Source organism: Saccopteryx leptura, chromosome X (genome assembly GCF_036850995.1).
Source record: "Saccopteryx leptura isolate mSacLep1 chromosome X, mSacLep1_pri_phased_curated, whole genome shotgun sequence".
NCBI lineage: Eukaryota > Metazoa > Chordata > Mammalia > Chiroptera > Emballonuridae > Saccopteryx > Saccopteryx leptura.
The window spans coordinates 101,125,945-101,150,530 of NC_089516.1; the positions used below are offsets into that span (position 1 = coordinate 101,125,945).

Consider the following 24,586-nt stretch of genomic DNA (forward strand, 5'->3'; position numbering starts at 1 on the left):
CCTAGAAGTATTTGCACCACTCTAAGTGAGAACTGTTTACGTATGTGTGTGTGCACATGTATGCTGTGTATGTAGAAATAGAGCTGAAGATACATATAGATATAGATTTATCTATCTATATATCTGGCTGAGATTAAACACATTATCAACTCAACCATATTTTTCATGGGATAAGAAGAAATACAAAAGAATATAAACATTAAGAATTCTCTATTTCAGTTCATCTCCCAAGATTTCAAAACCTAAGTCTAAATAGTAACATGTTTCTGCCCAGGCCAGATAGCTTGGTTGGTTAGGGCATAGCATGGAGGTTGCCGACTTGATCCCTGGTCAGGGCACATATAGAAACAGATGTTCTTGTCTCTCTCCTGTTCTCTCCCTTCTCTCTAAAATCAATAAAATAAACATTAAAAAAGAGGAAATAAATAGTAACATGTTTCTGGTTCAAGCTTATGATAGTAGTACTCTTAGGGAAAATTATGTAGTACCTTTGGCTTTTTCAGGACTTGAAAAAGACCTCAAAATGTGTTTGAGAGCAATATTATAATCAGTCAGTAATGTATTACAAATTATGACTTTATTTCTTTATGATTCAGAGATCAGCTATGAAAAAATTATGAATTTTGAAGATTTAACTCCAGTTGCTATGTTAACCTTCTTAAAACACCACTTTGTATAATTATAACATTCCATGATCAAAACCCTCAGTGGGTTCTCATCAAAGATGCTCAATAATTAGCTACAACCTCATCTTTATTGAGCACTCACCACCCACCCAATTATCTCAGCTACATTACAATGGGAACCCTTTGACCTCCTTGCTCTTCATTGGCTATGTATCTCCCATTCTTGCTTCCATGGTTTTGCTCATGTTATTCTTCTTTTGAAATTCTCTTTCCACCTTGCCAACCTTATTTATCTTCCATGTCTATGAAAACCAATAAGTATTTCTTCCTCTGCAAAGTCTTCTTCAAGCACTCTTACATATTCCCAATTGCCGAAAGGACTTAGCGTCCTATAACCTGAGAGACGGATAGGAGTTCACGCATAACTTTGTCTAACTGTTACATTTAACAGGTGGAGAAACAAAGCCTCAGAGAGGAAAAGTATCAGCTATTCAGTCACATAATGGGTTTGTGAGAGTTAACAGGAAACCTCAGATTTCTTGGCTCTCAAATAAGTATGTCCCTTATATAAGGGCAGGGTTTATTATTTGTTTCATTTATGGCAGTATCAATGTCATCTGTAACAATTTCCTGCCACATAGTTTTCACTCTATAAATACTTCTCAAATGATGGGACTGGAGACCTTATCTGACCACCTATCTAAAATTTCAAACCCCTCTGATATTTTCTTTTCTTTCTTTTTTTTTGTGAGAGAGACAGAGGAGGGACAAATAGGGACAGAAAGACAGAAAGGGAGAGAGCTGAGAAGCATCAATTCTTCATTGCAGTACCTTAGTTGTTCACTGATTGCTTTCCCATATGTGCCTTGATGATGGAACTCTAGCTGAGGCAGTGACCCCTTGTTCAAGCCAATGATGCTGGGCTCTAACCCAGCGGTTCTCAACCTGTGGGTCGTGACCCCGGTGGGGGTCGAACGACCAAAACCTTTAGGCGACCCCTGTGTTTTGGTCGTTTGACCCCCACCAGGGTCGCAACCCACAGGTTGAGAACCGCTGCTCTAACCAGTGACCTTGGGATTCAAAGCAGCAACCATAGACTCATGTCTATGATCCCACGCTTAAGCCAGCGACCCCACACTCATGTTGGTGAGCCTGTGCTCGAGCCAGCAACTTAGAGGTTTTGAACCTGTCACCCCTCTGATATTTATCCCCCTTCTTTGCTTTTTCTTTCTAGCACTTAAACTATCTTACATTTTATATATTTTATTTATTGTTTGATTTCTCCCACTAGAATTACTCTATAAAATTAGACTTGAAATATGAACAAGAATTTTTGTCTATCATGTTCAATTATGTAACCCCAGTAACTAGAACAGTACTAGGCATGTAGTTAGTACTTATTCAATATTTCTTGAATGAATACAAATATTAAAACATTCTATAATGTTTTCTGTTGTTAAGTGTTTCCTGAGCCTGGTTTGTCTCCCTGAAGAAACTGTAAATCCCTAGAGACTGGAAACCATGCCTTAGAAACCACTCTGAACTGCCTAGATCACTAGAGTGCCAAGTGTGGTATCTAGATCAGCAACACCAGCATTAACTGGGAACTTGTTAGAAATGCAAAATTTTGGAACCCACCCCAGGCCTACAAAGTCAGAAACTCTGGGGTAGGGAGTCAGTGATCTGGGTTTTGCAAAGCCCTCATAAGGATTGTGATGTGTTTGAGTTTGAGAATAACTTGTCTGGACACTTAGCATTTTACTGGGTCTCCATCATTTACTCAATATATGTACTAAACTGAAGTACCATCACAAATAAATAAGTGCTTTATACAACTGTATACTCACTTCTTTCTGGTTTTTCCACATCTAGGTCAAGATGGTAGACAAAGACCACAAGCAAACTGTGTCAAAACCCTGACTGACTCTGTAACAGTGAGGACGATTTCACCTTTGGTTCTGTCTAGAAAATAATGCCCAAAAGTTAGTTAACATGCAATGAAACCCTTTTGGGTGGAGAACCTCATAATAAGGCATGAGGAAGAGAGAAATCAGGCTCGGCCTTTGCCTTCAATATATTTACAACCTGTTTGGAAGTAACAGGAAATCAACATAGGAAACAGCCTAAAACATTGAACAGAGTAGCAACTGAACATATAAATGGAATGTATGTGCTTAGGAAATATTGAATAGGTGAAGTAATTAGTCAGATGCAATTGTGAGAGCTTCCCTAAATAATTTTTAAGACAGTGATATGGGCAGACGGTATCTAAAACTAAAGAAATGGCATTTTCAAAGGGCCAGAGCTTTGAAATAGCAGGTCACACACTGGTGATGGCAAGCAAGGTTTAGCTTGAATAGAAACCTGACGTGAAACTAAAGAAATGAGGCTGGTGGAAATAGAAACAGGGACTGGGAGGGTGAAAACAGTGGGAGAGAGAGAAGGAGGGATTAAATAAGGAGGGTGGGGTGTTGAGGTAGTTATGGGTGGTCAATAATTGCTTCATGAATTTCAAAAAGAGGCTGAAGAATTCACACATGATCTGGCTACCAGTTTTTATGTAGAGATTCCTATGGTAAAAATGGTACTTGTGCAAGCATATTCTGGCAAGAGTATTGATGAGTGAAGAAGCTACTGGTATCTGGGAGGCAAACCAAGAGCCTGTTGTAGTAATATGTGATAGAACATGAGAATCTATAAAATAATGGAAAAGAAGGGTTAAGTCAGACTTCTATAGTTAAAAAGGAAATGAAAACACCCCAATGGAAGATTTGCTAATCAAACAGAAAATAGTATAAAATGACTCTACTGTTGCACATCTGGAGAGTTGGAAAATGGTACTACCCATGACAGTGACTGATTGGGGGTGCACATGGATATACTTATTCCATTTTAGCTGACACTGGGGACTTTAAGCTAGGTGTGGCCAACAGTTTTTGCACCCCAGCCAGATTAGAAAGAAAACTTTTTTCACGGGCTGGACGAAATATTAAAATAAAAAAATTTTAAATACAAAAATGATTTGTTTATGTAAACAAAATTTTATTATGTAATTTGTTTATGAATAAATGTAAGTAATTTAGTACAACAAATTAAAAAAAACTAATGTGACGTGTTGAGGCGCTTTGCATCACCTATTATTTTTTTAATATCTGGCTCTATACTTGTAGTAGCTATTCTTAACACAGCCTCCAAATATAAATCATTCAATCTTGATTTTGTTGTAATTTTATTTAGATTCATTAAAGAAAACGTTTGTTCACAAATATAAGTTGAGCTGAAGATTATTAAATATTCTTTGGCAAGTTTTTTTTTTTAATTTCCATATTTTCCAGTATTCAATTGCTTATAAAAATTGCATAGATGAGTACAAAGTTGTAAATCTTTATAATGGAAATTTTTTAAAAAATAAAGAAGTATTGCGAATCCATTCGACCAATTATTGGAAGTTAACCCTAGATTAGTCACACGTGGAATTGTTTTCTGTGTATCACTATCATCTTAAATATCTCGATTTCCAATAATCAAAGACGCTTCTGCTTCTGAGTAGCTGAGATTTTAACTTTCATTGTTGTACAATGGTTAGATATTGTAGTTTACCTATAACGATTTAAAAGTACCACTTATTTCATTTCCACAGTGCATTGTGCGGAGAATATTAAAAATTTAATCGCGGGCCACATAAACTCATTTTGCAGTATGTTGGCCATGCCTGCTCTAAGTTATGTTCTGAGCAAAATAAAAATGAGTCCAGAGGGAAGACTTTAAACCACAAAAGTTTCACTGGCAAGTGACAAACCAATATATTAAAGCTATAGGATATGGTTTCAAGCCTAATCTAAGTATCCAAAGGAGAGCAAGTTAGAAAAGAAGAAAATTAAAAAAAGCTCTCCTCATCAAATGCCCTTTTAAATGTAAAGTTAATGATTGATGTTGACATGAAATGTTTATTCAACATGACCATCTGAAAAGTTCAATATATTCCAGTTAGACCTTTCAGTCTTAAAAGGGCTTTTAAATAGTCTTTAAATCCTTATAGTCTAGTCAGAGTCTCAAAGTAATATAGAAGCATACAGTCCTTGGTAAATGAGCAGAAAGGGAACATGGCAATGCAATGAGGCAATTGGATATCAAGTATGAAAACCAACTATTACTATCTTGTAACACAAATTCAGATGAATATGCCACAATCACCTAAGCATTTGCAGTCAGGTATGTGTACCTAAATTTGAACTATTACACTTTGTTAAAAACTGGAACCATTACTTCTGTATATATATTTTCAAGCAGAAACTACTTCAAATTCATCGAAATATCATTCTTTAAACTGCAATGTTTTATAAGTAGCTGCTAAAGGTTTTAACTTTTTAGTTGTTCTATTTAATTGAAACCATAGTTAAACCAGAATTATCTTCTTAGATGCTAACATTTTGAACAGCTATAAGTGGTTTTCTAGACCTGAGCAGGGTCTGTTGGGCAGCTAAAATTTGATTTGTCCATTTGCAATCTGAGATATTATACTTTGTATGTTACAACATAGATACATTTAAGAGACAAAACATATAAAATAAAAAAGTAAACACTGATGCCCTAAAAGAACTGTTTCTTTGCCCCCCCCCCCTCCGATTCACTGGACAAATTATCTAGAGTAAGAGAGAGATTCTTTTTTCAGCCAAGGCTTTAAAACAACAACAATGATACTAATGGGGACAGATGGATTTTAGTTAATTCCAAGAAGCAACAAGATGTAATTCTAACCAATTTTTAAACTAAAATGAAAAGCAACTCTACTGTACTGTATGTCAAACAATATTCGTTTAACCTTAAAAGCCACATGTGTTGTTTATTCAAACCTCAATTATACTCTGAGTGGTACCCTATGGAGCTGGAGTAGCTTGGCTTTCTGGTAATAGGAGAACAAGTATTTGAAAATGGTCAAGAGCTAGGCTAAAATTAAGACTGTTTATAACTCCCATTGCTTCCATTAATCTTTGGGTGGCTTAAGCAGATCACAGAAACAAACCATGTTGTCTCAAAAGGACAATGAGGTTATGAGATATTCATGAAGGTTAACTGAAGATAGCAAAACTAAACTGGCATATGGCCAATTCTGAACCACATACAACATCATTGGTAACTATGGGGTGTTGCCCATAGATCCCAATGTATCTGGGAAAACCCAGTTTTATGCCTGTTATTCTGGAAGGCATAGTCATTAGAATTGACTCTTACACTTTCAAAAGTGTCTTCATTTGGATGATAAATTATATGGTCACTCTAATCATAAGGCAAATAGAAATTAAATGAATCCAAGAGACAAGGGCATGTGATCTCTGTAACAAGGGAAAATTATGTCTGCATTTTTAGAGAAACAAGTTGAAATCACAAGAATTGGGGAAATGGTTAAAGAGATTTTCAGGGAAATGGAGAGAGGGCACAGAGGAAGAAACTGATTACAAAAATATTATCAGGTTCTATAGTGGGCCACATTAGAGCCAGTACTCAGTACCAAGCAAAAGATGAAAGAGGAAGTGAAAAGCTCTCTGGCAGGGGTGGGGGGCCACTCTGCCAAACATCTAATTCTACAAATTCTGTTGAGGGGGAGCAAGTGTGGTGAAATCTGAGGAAAACTCTGAAAAACACTGGTATAATAATTCTCCACTGGTAGACATTTGAGCTTCCAATAATGAGATATAGTACTGCAAGAAGTCCTCCAGTGTCCTGTAAAACATACAGAGACACTTTTTTGTTTATTTTTTTGGGCTCTCTCAATATTTTAAACAAAATATCTGCTTGAGAAACACTAAAACAAACACAAGGAAAAGCTCCTGCTAACAGTAGCAAGCCAAATCTGAAGAGTACAAAAGCATTTATCCATAAAAATCAGAGATATGTACATTAGAAAATGCATTGTGAGAGTATATGTCTTTGCAGGTAGAGATTAGAGAAGAGGGAATAAAGAAATTATTAACTAGATGGTGCTCTGCTCTTTCAATGGTGATGTGACTAAATAGATCAATTTTTTAATGGTTAGAAATGGGAATTGCATTAAATTTATAAATTGCTTTGGGTAATATGGCCATTTTAATTATATTTATTCTTCCTATCCAAGAACAAGGAATATTTTTCCATCTCATTGTGTCTTTTTCTATTTCTCTTAACAATGCTTTGTAGTTTTCGTTATATAGGTCCTTTACATTCTTTGTTATGTTTATTCCTAGGTATTTTATTTTTTTGTTGCAATCTTGAAGGGGATTATTTTTTTGAGTTCGTTTTCTAATATTTCATTGTTGGCATATAGAAAGGCTATGGACTTTTGTATGTTAACTTTGTATCCTGCGACCTTACTGTATCAGTTTATTGTTTCTAGTAATCTTTTTGTGGAGTCCTTCGGGTTTTCGATGTATAGGATCATATCATCTGCAAAAAGTGATACGTTTACTTCTTCTTTTCTGATATGGATGCCTTTTATTTCTTTGTCTTGTCCGATTGCTCTGGCCAGAACTTTTTAAAGAAATGGAACAAAAAATCATCAGATTTATATGGAACTATAAAAAACCCTGAATAGCCAAAGCAAACCTAAGGAAAAAGAATGAAGCTGGGGGCATTACAATACCTGACTTCAAACTATATTATAGGGCCACGACAATCAAAACAGCATGATACTGGCAGAAAAAATAGACACTCAGACCAATGGAACAGAATAGAAAGCCCAGAAATAAAACCACATATATATGGTCAAATAATTTTTGATAAAGGGGCCAACAACACACAATGGAGAAAAGAAAGCCTCTTCAACAAATGGTGCTGGGAAAACTGGAAAGCCACATGCAAAAGAATGAAACTCGACTACAGCTTGTCCCTGTGTACTAAAATTAATTCAAAATGGATCAAAGACCTAAATATAAGACCGGAAACAATAAAGTACATAGAAGAAGACATAGGTACTAAACTCATGGACCTGGGTTTAAAAGAACATTTTATGAACTTGACTCCACAGGCAAGAGAAGTAAAGGCAAAGATAAATGAATGGGACTATATCAGATTAAAAAGTTTTTGCTCAGCAAGAGAAACTGACATCAAAATAAACAGACAGCCAAATAAATGGGAAATGTTATTTTCAAACAACAGCTCAGATAAGGGCCTAATATCCAAAATTTACAAAGAACTCATAAAACTCAACAACAAACAAACAAACAATCCAATAAAAAAATGGGAAGAGGACATGAACAGACACTTCTCCCAGGAAGAAATACAAATGGCCAACAGATATATGAAAAGATGCTGGCCCTGGCCGGTTGGCTCAGCGGTAGAGCATCAGCCTGGTGTGCAGGGGACCAGGGTTCGATTCCCGGCCAGGGCACATAGGAGAAGTGCCCATTTGCTTCTCCATCCCCCCCTCCTTCCTCTCTGTCTCTCTCTTCCCCTCCCACAGCCGAGACTCCATTGGAGCAAAGATGGCCCGGGCGCTGGGGATGGCTCCTTGGCCTCTGCCCCAGGTGCTAGAGTGGCTCTGGTCGTGGCAGAGCAACGGCCCAGAGGGGCAGAGCGTTGCCCCTGGTGGGCGTGCCGGGTGGATCCCGGTCAGGCGCATGCGGGAGTCTGTCTGACTGTCTCTCCCTGTTTCTAGCTTCAGAAAAAAAAAAAAAGGATGCTCATCTTCATTAGTTATTAGAGAAATGCAAATCAAAACTACAATGAGATACCACCTCACCCCTGTTAGATTAGCTATTATCAACAAGATGGGTAATAGCAAATGTTGGAGAGGCTGCGGAGAAAAGGGAACTCTCATCCACTGTTGGTGGGACTGTAAAGTAGTACAACCATTATGGAGGAAAGTATGGTGGTTCCTCAAAAAACTGAAAATAGAACTACCTTATGACCCAGCAATCCCTCTACTGGGTATATATATACCCCAAAACCTCAGAAGCATTGATATGTAAAGACACATGTAGCCCCATGTTCATCGCAGCACTGTTCACAGTGGCCAAGACATGGCAACAACCAAAAAGCCCTTCAATAGAAGACTGGATAAAGAAGATGTGGCACATATACACTATGGAATACTACTTGGCCATAAGAAATGATGACTTTGGATCATTTACAACAAAATGGTGGGATCTTGATAACATTATACGGAGTGAAATAAGTAAATCAGAAAAAAAGAACTACATGATTCCATACATTGGTGGAACATAAAAACGAGACTAAGAGACATGGACAAGAGTGTGGTGGTTACCAGGGGTGGGGAGAGGGAGGACGCGGGAGGGAAGGAGGGAGAGGGTTAGGGAGAGGGGGAGGGGCACAAAGAAAACTAGATAGAGGGTTACGGAGGACAATCTGACTCTAGGCGATGGGTATGCAACATAATTGAATGACAAGATAACCTAGACATGTTTTCTTTGAATATATGCACCCTGATTTATTAATGTCACCCCATTAACATTAATAAAAATTTATTTAAATTAAAAAAAAAAAGAAATGGGGTGTTTGTATCCCAGAGTAGTCCCAATGAAAAGAGCTGAAAGTATATCATATTGGGTCTTTGGGAGCAGAGTTATCACAAACTGTTCTCAGTAGCCTCTGAGTTAACAGAATCCCCAAAGTTTGTTCACATCCCCAAGTTCAGAAGCAGTATAGTATAATGACTAAGAGAACAGCCCAGACCCTGACTGCCTGGGTCCAAATTGTCACTCTGTCCCCTTCTTTCCTTTGTAACTTTGGAAAACTGAATTAAATTCATTGTGCCTCCTTTTCCTAATTGCTAAAATAGAGACAATAATAACAATCCCATAGGGTTATGAGGGTGAAATTAATTAGTGTATGTAAAAAGCTTAGAAGAGTGTTTGCCACATTGTGAGTGTCATGTAATTGTTAGCCATTATTCCCTCTCCCTCTTCTTCCCATCCTTCCCTTCCATTTATGCTTCCTATTAGAGAGCAGCTTACATGTGGGGAAAACCCAGCGCAAGGTATTCTTACAAGTGGGCTAGGTATTTAACAAAAGAAAGGGTTTGGATTAAATGAACAAACAAAGCCTAGTTAAAAGAGAAAATAAATGCCTGCACATAGAAAGGGAATCATTTAACTTCTAAATCATCAGAAGCCAGAGTCCTGAAGATATTGTATTAATACTAATACTAATACTAATATTACTAATAATAATTATAAGAAGAGTCTGCAGAGATTCCTTCAGCTCATTTTCTGAAGTGCCTTAGATTCTCTCATAATTATGCAAGTCCTCTTCTTCTTTCCATCCTTTTATAAAAGAAGTTTACATTTTAATTAAATTCATTTTCTCTCTTGGCTTAAAGTGAAGGCTGAAGAGGACAGATATCTGCTTCATTGAGAAGCAGTACAAGTTACATTGTCATAAAATAGAGTGGTAAAAATCCAAGTACCTAAATAAGGTAGAATCCTGTGCTACTGCACCCATTAATGGAAAAGAACAAGTAGGATAGAGAAGGAAAACTCGATAATCTACCAATGTTTACTGCCTGGTCAACTTGGGAATAAAAGCAGTCAGATAAAGGTCCTTCTCCTTTTTGTAAACACCACTTTAACTTCCTGGCCCTATTCAAAGAAAACTGGACTATTTGTTGGGAGTATGGGATGTAGATCTGGTTTTAATAGCCAAAGGAAAAGTGGATATAGTCATTTCATCAATTTGAATGAATCAACTGAATAATTGTATCAACTGTCCATTTTGTCCAGGCTATGGAGACCTGGACTTGGTAAGTTCTTACAGTTGTAGTGTATGTAATATTTAAATATGATTCCTGACATCATGTGGTTCTCTTTCTCGTATTTCTTTTTCCTCTGTTTATACTATCAGTCAACAAATCAGAGTAACTTCTATAAATGTCGAGGTCTATGCTCTTGAAGACTATTCTAATGAGAGTAATGTGCATATCCAGTGGTGTGTTTTGGGGCAGTCATGGCATCCCTTGAAGTAGTTAGAAGGACAAGGTTGAAGGAAGAGTGGCTTTAACCACCCGTGAAGAAATAATTGCTCTGAAATGCTCCACTGAGAGTTCCTTTTTTTTTTTAAAAAAAAAAGTAGAACCATACTTTTATACACATTAAAAAAATTCTCTCTAATTCCACAATAAGATGGGGCATTATTGGCTTTGACAGGATATCCCAGATGGCCAATTAGGAAACATTGCTATTAATTTGTTAAGCTCAGTATGAAAGTAAATGCTACATCATCCACTATTGGAAGAGTTCTCTAAGAAAATAACATTCTAAATGGAAGAGACATGCTAAAAAAAGAGCATGATGACTTTAGAGGGATGGGAGTTCTGGGACAGTTAGCAAGCATGCGAAGATAAATTCTGAGTGCAAAGGATAGAGAGAGAAGAAAAAGAACCTGAATAAGAGAGGCAAGCAAGAATGGAAAATCTCTAAGATGCTCCCATGATCATGAACATGAATGATTCACTTTTGAAAAGAGATTACCATTGGTAGTCAGGTTCTTCTGTAGCTATGAAAATATCACAGTGTTTCAATACATTTTGAAATTTAGATGAGAGCATACTAACTCAAAACTTATTCAGTTATTTATTATATGCCACCAAATTAAACAACCTAGAGTAAATAGATAAATTCCTAGAACTATACAATCTTTGTAGACTGAGTCACCAAGCAGTGGAAAATCTAAATAGAACTATAAGCAGGGAGGAAATAGAAACAACTACCAAAAAAACCCCAAAAACAAAAGTTTGGGAGTAGATGGCTATACTAGTGAATTCTACCAAACATTCAAAGAAGAGTTGGTGGAGGGGATTCCAAGATAGCAATGGTGAAAGTGGATGTTCTAACTGGCACTTCCCAGAACCAAACTGGACTACAACTTAACTTAAGAACAATCATCTTGAAAAACCAACTTTGGACTAAATGAAGAGGAGTCTATAACCAAGGATCACAGAAGAAGTCACACCAAGACTGGTAGGAAGGAAGGAGACGCAGAAAGTGCTGCCTTGCTCCGGGAGCGAGTGATGGCTGAGGGTCCAGAAGGACTCTCCCTGCGGGAAGAATTGCCCTGAGAGGTGTGGATCCTCAGCTTCAGGCCTGGAGCCCCAGCCTAGAGCTCCAGAGCCTAGAAGAGGTGCACATATAGCATTGGGAGCTGAAAAGAGCCAGGTTTCTGTTTGCTAGAAATTGACAGAACTCTCAGAGATGCAAACTCTGTTTTAAAGGGCTTGTACAGAAAATCTCGTTCACAGCCACTTACCCAGGGCTCTGGGGGAGGGACACCTGAGAGGACTGGAGTTGTGTGATGAGGGTGTAAAGTTGGAGGCCTAGGGAGAGATACTGTGTGGGACAGCCACCAGAACCCCTGTGCTGAGTCATTCTCCAAAACTACAGTTGCCATCTTTCTTGGGTGGAGCAATCCCCTCTGAGTGGCATCAGCCTGGGGAAAAGCAACTGCTCCCCCCTTGGGAATCTCTCCTCCTCCAGTCATGGCAACTGGGTCATGCTGAGAAGCCAGGATGCAGGGGTGTGCCAGTGACTCAGTTTTCTGGTGTTGAGACTGTAGCTTCCCCCCCCCACCACCACCAAAATGTTCCTGACTCCAAGACTGGTGCTTCCACCTCAGGGGGTAACCCAGTTGAAACTGTCTGGAAGGCAGGAAGACCACACATCTGGGACTCAGAGGTCATACCCACCAAACTCCTGGGGCCTCACCCTACTGAGGTCTATGACAAAAGTCTGGACAGGCTGACACCCAGGGTCGAGAGGCAGAGCCACACCCACCACCCTTTCTAATCTCTGAATTACTGCAGGCTCTAGAATCTAGCAGAGGTTTTTTCGGTGGCTGAGCCCCACAAGCAGCCATCAGACAGAAGCTGCAGGAGGTGGGACTCAGGGAAACTTGATTTTTTAAGCGACCTTCCCCTAGGCTCAGTGTGGGTAAAAGCCAGCCTAGGTGTGCAGCTGGTATTTTCATGTGCACCTGGGCCCAGCAGAGGCAGCCACAAACTCCGGATTTCTTTGTAGCTCCAATAAAGTTGCTGAGGTCCAGACACAGGCAGTGTCTCCCAATGGTCTGTGCTGAGTTTCTGCCAGGGAGGCCCAGTGCTGGAACATCCAGTGGCCAGCTGTGGAGAGCATCTGTTGAGGACCTAACAACCCTCGCTAGAGTGGTATCCTAAGGAAGGGCTCCTCACACCTGGCGTAGCTGAGGTGAATTCTGCTCTCTATGATCAGCACTGGCACAGTGGCTCACGTGCATTGGATAGGGGGGAGCTTCACAGTCAGTAAGCCTGGGTGCTGGATATCCTACCCTGCTGGGCTAGACTCCAAAGGGGGAAGGGAGAGAGGCTTGGATCATAGACATGCAAAGTGTGATTCCCTGTGAGCCTATTATTGGATCTTGTTGAGGGGCTTAGCCACCTTCTGGGGGGCACAGTCAGCCCCAGGAGAATACTCTCTCAGTCTTCCTCCCTGAGACCAGGGTCTCATCAGCTGTAAGAACTTCTGAAGAAGGGACTGTGAGCCCCACTCAATTTGAATATGCAGCTCACCTTGTTGAAGAGAAATAAAATTTGAGTATCTAGCAGTGGCTGAGGGATTAGGCTCCAAGGTAGGGGTCACAATCCCGATACTGAGCTACTTCCCAAGAGAACCATGAAGTAGAGGATCCCACAAACATTGTATTCCCAACATCAGCTGCAATAAACCAACAAGTTTGCAACGTCAAGAGGGGTTGGTTGGGGAAGACCAGTTAGGGCCCACACTACAGTCTTTCTACAGAAGACTCTGTGAAGACCAGGCAGCTGCAAGTGGAGGTGGAGCAGCTGAAAAGTGGAGGCAAATCTCATGGAGCTTGAAGCTTTTATGGAGGTACTGTCATCTCTAAGCAGGAGGAAGCTGATTCTTATACACAGGTTGGCCCCTCCCACACTATCCAGGCACAGAAAACACAGACACAAATAGCAAAAAAGAGCAGTAGCTGAAGACAAGTAACCCACAGCAGGTTACAAACAGCAGCTGATGCCAACCCAAGAAGATCTAGAATCAACACAACTGGTAGCTGGTTGCAGACAGCACCAACCCTAGACTCAGCTAGCTACACAAGCAGTATGCCCAAAGGAGGAGTCTATACACAGACAATATTGGTAGACAAAGAAATGCAACCTAAATTTTAATAAAAAAGAGAAATCCCCAGAAAAAGAACTAAATGAAATGGAAGTAACCAAATTACCAGATGCAAAGTTTACAATAATGATTTCTAGGATGCTCAAGGACCTTAGAGCAACAATAGATGGACATGAGCACCTAAATAAAAAGATAGCAAGCATCATAAAGGACACTGAAATCATAAAAAACAACCAGTCAGAAATGACAAATGCAAAATCAGAAATGAAGACTGCACTAGAAGGAATCAACAGCAGGGAGGATGAAGCAGAGGATTGAATCAGTGATTTAGAACACAAGATAAGTATAGCACAGAAGCAGAGCAGCAAAATTAAAAGAGGCTCAAAAGACTGAGGAAATTCTAAGAGATTTCTGTGACAACATGAACAGAAACAACACCCATATTGTAGGGGTTCCTGAAGGAGAAGAGAATGAACAAGGGATAGAGAACCAGTTTGAAGAAATCATAGCTGAAAATTTCTCTAAATGGATGTAGGAAAAAGTTACACAAGTTCAAGAAGCACAGAGAGTCCAATTAAAGATGAACACAAGGAGGCCTACCCCAAGACACATCATAATTAAAATGCTAAAGTTAAGGGACAATGAAAGAATATTAAAAGCAGCAAGAGATGCAATTTCTATCTAAATACCAATGACATACTTCAAAGGTATAGAACAAATATTTCAAAAACTTATATGGAACCAAAAAAACAAAAACAAAACACAAATAGCCTAAGCAATCTTAAAAATGAAGAATAAAGTGGGAGGTATCACATTTCCTAATATCAAGTTATACTACAAGGCCATTGTAATCAAAACAGCATGGTACTGGCATAAGAACAGGCATACAAATCAATGGATCAGAACAGAGAACCCAGAAATAAATCCACGCCTTTATAGTCAATTGATATTTGACAAAGGAAGTAAGAGCATACAATGAAGTAAAGACAGTCTCTTTAATAAATAGTGCTGGAAAAATTGGACAGGTATAGGCAAAAAAAAAAAAAAAATGAAACTAGACCACCAACTGATACCACTCACAAAAATAAACTCAAAATGGATAAAAGACTTAGATATAAGTTGTGAAACCATAGACATCTTGAAAGAAAACATAGGCAGTAAACTCTCTGATATCTCTTGTAGCAATAATTTTGCCAATACATCTCCATTGGCAAGTGAAATAAAGGACAAAGGACAAAAAAAAAAAACAAAAAAAACAAATGGGACTGTATCAAACTAAAAAGTTTTTGTACAGCAAAAGACACCATTAACAAAATAAAAAGACAACCTACACAATGGGAGAACATATTCACCAATACATCGGATAAGGGGTTAATAATGAAAATTGTTAACATGGCTTCAAGTGTCCCACTGAATATAACAACCTCACACCCCACTCTCATGCCCCTATTTACACCCCTTTTTTCATCCTTCCCCTAACTTTTTTATAAATTAAAATTAATAAAAAAGAAGAATTTTTTTTTAATTTTTTTAATTTATTCATTTTTAGAGAGGAGAGAGAGAGGGAGAGAGAGAGACAGAGAGGGAGAGAGAGGAGAGAGAGACAGAGAGAGAGAAGAGGGAGGAGCTGGAAGCATCAACTCCCATATGTGCCTTGGCCAGGCAAGCCCAAGGTTTCGAACTGGCGACCTCAGTATTTCCAGGTCGACGCTTTATCCACTGTGCCACCACAGGTCAGGCAATAAAAAAGAAGAATTTAACACACACACACAAAATAAAACAGTTGGCAGATATTTTGCCTATTAAACTAGTGATTTACTTTTAAGTGATAACACTCAGTGGGAATAAAACCTTGTAAACTGTTTCTCATATACTATTAGTGATATTGTCATATCCTTTGAGGAAAGCCCATTGACAATGTGAGTCTGTGATGGTAAAAAACATTCACTTCATTTGATCCTGTAATCATTCTGCAGGGAATCTTTAGGCACTATCAGAGGTATTGATCATAATAGTCACATGAAATGTTTACTTCAGAATTATTCATAAAAGCAAAAAGTGAAAACCACTTCAATGTCCAAAATGAAAAATGGGATAAATAAATGACATTATGTTTATTAGGCAGTGTATTAAATATGTATTAAAATTATGATTATATAAAGATTTCAAGAATAAAAGTACAAGAATGACATGTTAAGTGAAAAGCATAGAAAGAAATGCTATATGTATATAATTCTATGAAATATGCAAATGAAAGAAAGATACTAGAAAATAATATACAAAAATGAAAACAATAGTTCTGTTTCAGTAGTGGGACATAAATAGTTTTTTTATTGCTGCGTAATCCATGCTTTCAGAAAAAAAAATTGTGATTTATTCAAATAAATAAAACTGTACATTAAAAAAAGAGTTGGTACCTATCCTTTTCAAAGTCTTCCAAAAAACAGGAGAGGAAGCAATATTCCCAAACACATTTTATGAGGCCAACATAATTCTCATACCAAAACCTGACAAGGACAACACAAAAGAAGAAACTACAGACCAATAACTATAATAAATACAGATGTAAAAATCTTAAACAAAATACTAGCAAATTGAATACAACAACACAAAAAATAATTCATCAAGATCAAGTGGGATTCATGTCAGGAATACAAGGATGGTTCAACATACATAAATTGATGAATGTAATAAACCACATCAATAAAAAGTAAGGACAGAAATTATATGAACATATTAATAGATGCAGAAATGGCATTTGATAAGATACAATATCCATTTATGTTTAAAACACTCAGTAAAATGTTTAGAGAAGGAAAGTACTCCAACATAATAAAGGCCATATATGACAATGGTGAAAAACTGACAAACCATCAGCTTATATACTAAATGATGAAAAAATAAAGACTTTTCCTTTAAAATCAGAAACAAGACAAGGCTGACCACTCTCTCCACTCTTATTCAACATAGTTCTGAAAGTTTTAGCCAGAGCAATCAGGCAAGATAAAAAAATAAAATGCATCCATATTGGGAAAGAGAAGTAAAAATATCACTTTTTGCAGATGACATCATCCTGTATATACAAAACCCCAAAAACTCAACCAAAAAACTATTAGAAACAAGAAACCAACACAATCAAGTACAAGAATACAAAATTAATATCTGAAAGTCTATTGCTTTTCTATATGCCAATGATTAAACTTCAGAAAAGAAACTTAAAAAAAAAAAGCAATTCCTTTTACAATTGCAACAAAAAAAATACCTAGAAATTAATTAAAGGATGTGAAGGACCTATATACTGAAAACTACAAAACATTATTAAAAGAAATTAGAAAGACACAATGAAATGGAAAAATATTTCACGTTCATGGATTGGAAGAATCAACATAGTTAAAATGGCCATATTACCCAGAACAATATACAAACTTAATGCAATCCCCACTGGAATGCCAATATAATTTTATAAGGAAATAGAACAAAAATCCACCAGGTTTGTATGGAATCATAAAAAAACTGAAATAGTCAAAGCAGTCCTGAAGAACAAGAATGAAGCCAGAGGTATCATACTACCTGAATTCAAATTATACTATAGAGCCATGATAATCAGAACAGCATGAAATTGGCAGAAAAACAGACATACACAGTAATGGAACAGAATTGAAAGCCCAGAAATAAAACCACATATATATGGACAAATTATCTTCAACAAAGGAGCCAAAAACACAATAGACAAAATAAATCCTCTTTAATAAATGGTGCTGGGAAAATTGGAAAACCACATGCAAAAGAATGAAACTTGACTACAGTTTGTCCCCCTGCACAAAAATTAATTCAAAATGGATCAAAGACCTAAATATAAGATGTGAAACAATAAATAACATAGAAGGAAATATAGGTACTAAGTTTATGGACCTTGGCCGTAGAGAACAATTTATGAATTTGACCCCAAAGGCAAGGCAAGTAAAGGCAAAGATAAATGAATGAAACTATATCAACCTAAAGAGATTCTGCACATCAAAAGAAACTAACAACAAAACAAATAGGTTGCCAACTAAATGGGAGATCATATTTGCCAACAAAAGCTCCAATAAGATGTTAATATCCAAAACATACATAGAACTCACAAAGGTCAGCAACAACCAAGTAAACAATCCAATTAAAAAATGGGGAGAGGACCTGAACAGACACTTCTCCTTAGAGAACATACAAATGGCCAAGAGATATAGGAAAAGATGATCATCTTCACTAGCTATTCCAGGAATACATATAAAAACTACAATAAGATACCACCTCACACCTGTTAGATTGCCAATTATCAATAAGACAGTTAAAACAGGTGTTGGAGAGGCTGTGAAGTAAAAGGAAGCCTCATTCACTGCTGGTGGGAGTGAAAATTAGTACAACCATTATGGAAGAAAGTATGGTCACTCCTCAAAAAATTAAGAAGAGAATTACTATATGACCCAGCAATCCCTGTACTGGGTATCTACCCTCAAAACTCAAAAACATTGGTATGAACATGCACCCCTATATTCATCACAGCATTATTCATAGTGTCCAAGACATTGGAAACAACCACAGTGTCCCTCAATAGAGGATTGGATAAAGAAGTTGTGGTATGTATATACAATGGAATACTACTCAGCCATAAGAAATGATGACATAGTGACATTTACAACAACATGGATGGACCTTGAAAATACTGTACTGAGTGAAATAAGTAAATCAGTAAAAGCTAAGAATTCACACACAGGTGGGATATAAAACTGAAACTCATGGACCTAGATAAAATTGAAGTAGTTACCAGGGGGAGGGGATGTGGGGGAAGGTAGGTGAGTATAAAGAGGGACAAATATAAGGTGATGGAAAATGACTTGACTTTGAGTGATGGGTAGTCAACTGAATCAACAGTTCAAATGCTATAGAAATGGTAACCTGAAACCTATTTACTCTTATTAATCAATGTCATCCTGTTAAAGATTATTTTCTAAATAAAATTTAAAATAAATTAGATGAATGAGTATTGTCATCACTATTTCTAAACCTCTTTATAACTGTATTGCTTTCTAATTAGCATCTCTCTTATTAACCCATTAACTGATAAATAGGGCCTTGTCCCTAAAGTAAGTCATGGCATATGTATTTCAACAACTGAGCCACTGATCACAGAATTAGCAATCTATAGAATTTTAGCATTTCAAATGCTGTAGAAATATTTACCTGAAACCTATGTACTCTTATTTATCAATGCCACCCTGTTAATTTTCTAAATAAAATTAAAAGGAACCATTCATGAAAACTAAAAAAAGTAGTGTTTCTTATTAAGTAGTTTTTTCCTAACATTATGTCCAGGAGATGGTAGTATTTCTGTAGAAAATGTGGGAAAGAACGAAAATAACTTTAGATTGATTTTTGAGGATCTGTATTTAAAGTTGCTGTTATTTTCTCCAGTTTTCTTTGATTTTGAAACTTAAATTTTTTGGTATATTTTTATGATGTAATAAAACGAAATATCTCATAGACCATTTCCCTTGAGATCTCTGGGTCCCCAGTTAAGCTGGCATATGAGGTGCAACTTGGCTGTTTTTGACAGATCAATTGAGAGTCCTAGGTAAAACAGCAGTTGTCTTGAATACTGGCAGATTGATTTTAGACAGCTCCTTCTAGTTTCAGTTATTTTGAAATTTAGTTATCTTCAATTTTCTCCTTGGATTCATTAGAGATGTGTTGGATAAATGAGCTTGGGTTCAGTTGTAAATTCAGTCATTTCTCCTGCCTCCCTATTTAGAACTGCACTTGAAGCACTGTAAAGAGCCTTTTATAACTGTGATTCTACTTTTTAATAAATCCACCACAAAAGGTATGCTAATATTATGAGGGGAAACATAAAGATGAAGACAGTCCTTTTCTTATAGAGCTTCACAGTTGAGAAGCCAAGACCCATGAAACAATGAACAATACAAAAATATTTTCAAATGCTACTAACCAGACTGAGCACTAAAAATAGTCAAAGAAGACCAAGAAGGACTTGATTTATCAGGCATAACTATTTAGAAAACGTCTGACTTCAATTATGCTCTTGAAAAATGGATAGGATCTCAGTTAGTAACAGAGAGGAGAGAAGCTTGTGAGGAGTAAAAGTTAAGACAGGCACGTAACAGGAGTGAAGGTAGTAGTTTGTGAAGGAAGTGTCAGGTTGTTTTTCAGAGGACTTTTATAAAACAAGCTGAAGTTGCCTGACCTGTGGTGGTGCAGTGGATAAAGCGTCGACCTGGAAATGCTGAGGTTGCCGGTTCGAAACCCTGGGCTTGCCTGGTCAAGGCACATATGGGAGTTGATGCTTCCAGCTCCTCCCCCCTTCTCTCTCTCTGTCTCTCTCTTCTCTCTCCCTCTCTGTCTCTCTCTCTCCCTCTCTCTCTCCTCTCTAAAAATGAATAAATAAAATAAAATAAAAAATCAACTTAAAAATAAATAAAAAAATAAAGTGAAGCAACTACAAGTTGATGCTTCTCATCTCTCTCTCTCTACCCTTCTGGCTCTCTTTCTTTAAAAAAAAGAAAAAAATACAAGCTGAAGACTTAGAATAAATAGTCTTTAGGTCCATTTATGATGTCAGTTTTAAAAACACTCATGGGGATGTAAAGTACAGCATAGGAAATATAGTCAATAATATTGTAATAGGTAGTGAGTCAGATGGGTACTAGACTTATTGAGTTGATCACTTTGTAAGTTATATAAATGTCTGATTACTATATTGCACACATGCAACTAATATAATATTGCATGTCGACTATAATTGAAAAATAAAATAAAATAATAAGCCAAAGAATTAAAATTATACAATATGGTAAGAAATGGTAAGCACTGGCCAACATGATCACATAGTTTCGTAAGAAGAAAAACCTAGCCCTGGCTGGAGAGCTCGTTGGGTTAGAGCATTGTCCCAGAGCACAGGGATTGCTGGTTCAATACCCCATCAAGGTACATACATAAACACATTGATCTTCTTGTCTCTCTCTACCTTCTTTTGTCTCTAAAATCAATTACATAAACATTGGGGGAAAAAAGATGAAAAACCTAGAATACTGTATGGCAAGAACAATGAAGGAAAAACAATCTAGACACTCTTACAGCACCAGGTGTCTAGTTTCATGGGGTGATGAGAAGTTGGGCATCCTGGGAGTGTAGGACAGCCACCAGTTACCTCCTTAACTTTTGAACCAATCATCCTTTACCCTGTGGTACAGAGACTGAAGATGTACATGGTGTGAATTGAGGCTGAAAGGAGAGTCCTAGGAGTCTTCCTTCACCTCCCTGACCAAATTGACCCCTCTCAATGACTGGCTTTTATGATGTCTTTTCTTTTTTATCATGTGGCACAGTTGCAGTCTCATATTTACATGTGTTATTGTTTGATAAATATCTGTCTTCCTCACTAAACTCTCCCAGGGCAAGTTCCATAACTGTTCGGTATACTATTGTATCTCCAACATCAGCATAGCGCCAGGTGCTTAGTGGTTGCTTGACAAATACTTGCTGAATGAGAGATGGTAGATATTTCCATTCAGGTGTCTTTAAGCCTAGAAAGAAAAGTGGAACAAAGGTGTTCCCCTATAGTTGGGAGTGAGAAGGTTGAAGCTTTAATGAGGATAGATGGATAGTGTGTTCTTAAAATTATCTGCCTATGCCAATATGCTACAGATATCCTCTCTCCCCTTTCACTTCTTATTGCTAGAAAAGGGACTTGTCACATTCCTATGAATACTTCCCACCAGGTAGTATAAGAATTTGGGACTCTAGAACCAGGCTGATAGGTTTTAAATTCTGGCTCTGCTACTTACTACTTTTATCCTTGGGCAAATCACTGAATTTCTCTGCCTCAGTTCCCTCACCTGTATAATGTGGGTAATAATTGTTCCTACTTCGTTGTGAGAACCAAATGGGCTATTATACATCTAAGTGTTTCAAGCACTGCCTGGTACACAGTAAGTGTTACATATGTACACCATTTATCAAATGCAAGTTTGGCTCTCAAAATAGCCAATAGCCTACCCCAAATACCTCTCCCTCGTCTAGAGTCCAAGTACATAGCCTTTCCCTTTGCTTTGGCAAGATAAGCATGCGACAGGAAGCAGAAATGATAAACGGTAGAGGGAAGCTGAGTGTGGGTTTGGGTTTGAGGCCTGCCTGCCCAGAATATGGCAACCATACAATCCCTGAAGAGATGTTTTCTTCTGATCAAGTTTCCCTTAAGGTTCCAGTGGCTATTTGTGCTATGCTTCTGATCCAGATGAGGTTTGCTGAAGTGCCAGCAATGACACGCACCCTGCCAACACTTTCTTGACTGTCCTAGCCTCAGAGACATGTCTAAACAAGTGAGGCTGAGATTCAATCTGTGGCTAATATTGCTGTCTGACCCAGGAAGAAAGGCATGCATTAGTATTTGGTGACAGCACAGAGAGCCAGTTTCAATGGGGCCCTTTATACTAAGATTTGCAATTTCAGCACTCAAAGGTTATTTCTTCTGCAGTATTTTGCCTGCAATTAGGGTGACCAGCATAGGGGAGAAGTGTATCTGGATTCACTGCTATGTGAGTAATATACAAGATACACCTTTGTAAAAAACATTATTTCAACATAAAAAATAGATGCTTCAGAAATTAAAACTTTTCAAAGACGATTCAATCACATTATATGCAATGGAAAGATACAAAGAAATTAAAGGCAGATAAAAAAGCATCAATTTATGAAAGTGTAGGATTTAGTCTTTATAGAGGAAGATAAAAGAGAATGGTTTATTTAGGCTGGAGAAGAAATGGCAAAGAAAGGACTTAAAGAACTGTCAACTACGTGAAGGGACAATACATGATCAGTAATAACTAGCTTATATTGTTTCTTGCAAGAACATGATTAAAGAAATTTAAATTGTGACAAGAGAACTCTTGATAGGATGGTTAGTTCCAAGATTTGTTACTACAAGAAGGACTAGAAATAAAGTTCTGTATATGTAGCTTAAGTAAATAAAAAGTCAAGACTATCGAACATAGAGAAGGTACAATTCTATTTAACCTAATAAATATGATAAATATATATAATAAATATAATAAATATATATTTGGTTTCATAGAATAATTATCACTTATTAAGCAATAACTCTGTACTAGACCTTCTCCAACCACTCTCTGTCATCTCAGTTAATTTTTACAATGTTTCCATGGGTGAAAGATATTATAATTTCCATTCCCTCAGCTCAGAAAACTGAGATTCTGAGTGGTGAAGTAGCTAGCCCAAGGTAACTTCTCTAGTAGGTGGTAGCTCTGCTATGTCAAATCTATGTCCATCTGGCTTCAGAGTTATGTCTTTTAACTCTTAGATACAGTAATATGTCTTTTGGATTTCTATTCTTTTTTCTCTTTTCTTCTTCTTTTTTTTTTTTTTTGTATTTTTCTGAAGTTGGAAACGGGGAGGCAGTCAGACTCCCACATGCGCTCAACCGGGATCCACCCGGCATGCCCACCAGGGGGTGATGCTCTGCCCCTCTGGGGTGTCACTCTGTTGCAACCAGAGCCACTCTAGTGCCTGAGGCAGAGGCCACAGAGCCATCCTCAGCGCCCGGGCCAACTTTGCTCCAATGGGGCCTCGGCTGTGAGAGGGGAAGAGAGAGACAGAGAGGAAGGAGAGGGGGAGGGGTGGAGAAGCAGATGGGCGCTTCTCCTGTGTGCCATGGCCAGGAATCAAACCCGGGACTCCTGCACACCAGGCCGACGCTCTACCACTGAGCCAACCAGCCAGGGCTGGATTTCTATTCTTTTATTGGTTGTTCCTCAGTTTAGATTTCATATGTCCTTTTCTCAGAAAAAAAAAGCCTAAGAACTGGATTATAGCAACTAGCAGGTTATATTAGCAACCACGTATGCTCTTCTGCTCAGTATGGACTTTCTTTCCTTTGGAGAAGACTCAAATTAAGTTGAAGCAAGGATGGAAAAAGAGGTAAGGAGCAAAATACCCATGTTTCCTGGTTGAAACAAAATACTTGTACTGAGGTACAGCCCATATGTTAGAATTAGAGCATAAAATATACAGGGCCTTATTGAAGCATAAATCAAATTAGTCTGCAAATAAATCTATATTTACTTGTGAGGGGTGGTACAAAGAACATACTAAAAGGGATGAACATATACTGATACTCAGAATAAGGTCATTTCTTTCAAAAAGAATTATTAACTATAGCGTCCTTAAGTGAGATGGAAGGATAAAACAACATGGGGGATCAGAAATGATACCAGATAATTATCTGTTGAACATGAACGAATGTGTAGTCATTCCAACCTACTATGGTCAATCAGTAATTCAGAGGAAGAAAGCGCAACAATACTATCCTATTTAATGGCATCACATTGAAACCATCGTTAACTTTCTGGCAATATTTCCTAGCTAGTGTGCATTCATTCAAAGAGCATATACCCACGCTGAGCACAGTGGGAGAAAATAAAAGATGAACCAGAAATAGTTTCCTACTTAATGAGCTTATTATACATTGGTAGGGATGATAAAACATGGGCACAAATAACCAAAAAAAATTGTGACAAAGTCATAAATGCTACTAGTGAAACACAGGTGAAGTGCTGAGGGGTCTTAGAGAGGAAGGAGGTTTACTCTTAATTTAGAAAATTAATAACTTCCAGTTATAAAATAAACTATGAACATATAGTGTGCAGCAGGGAGAATATAGTCAATAATATTGTAATAACTCTGCACAGTGACAGATGGTAACTTGCCTTATCATGGTGATCACAGCATAAGGTAGATAAATGTTGAATCACTATGTTGCACACCTGAATCTAATAAAATATTGTA

The 24,586-nt window shown here is 37.6% G+C and overlaps 1 protein-coding gene across 5 annotated transcripts in view; it reads right to left on the bottom strand.

Annotated features, from left to right (window-relative positions):
* The window catches only part of CHRDL1 (chordin like 1), a 143,188-nt gene that overhangs the window by 28,088 nt on the left and 90,514 nt on the right, over positions 1 to 24,586 (bottom strand). The window lies entirely within an intron of this gene.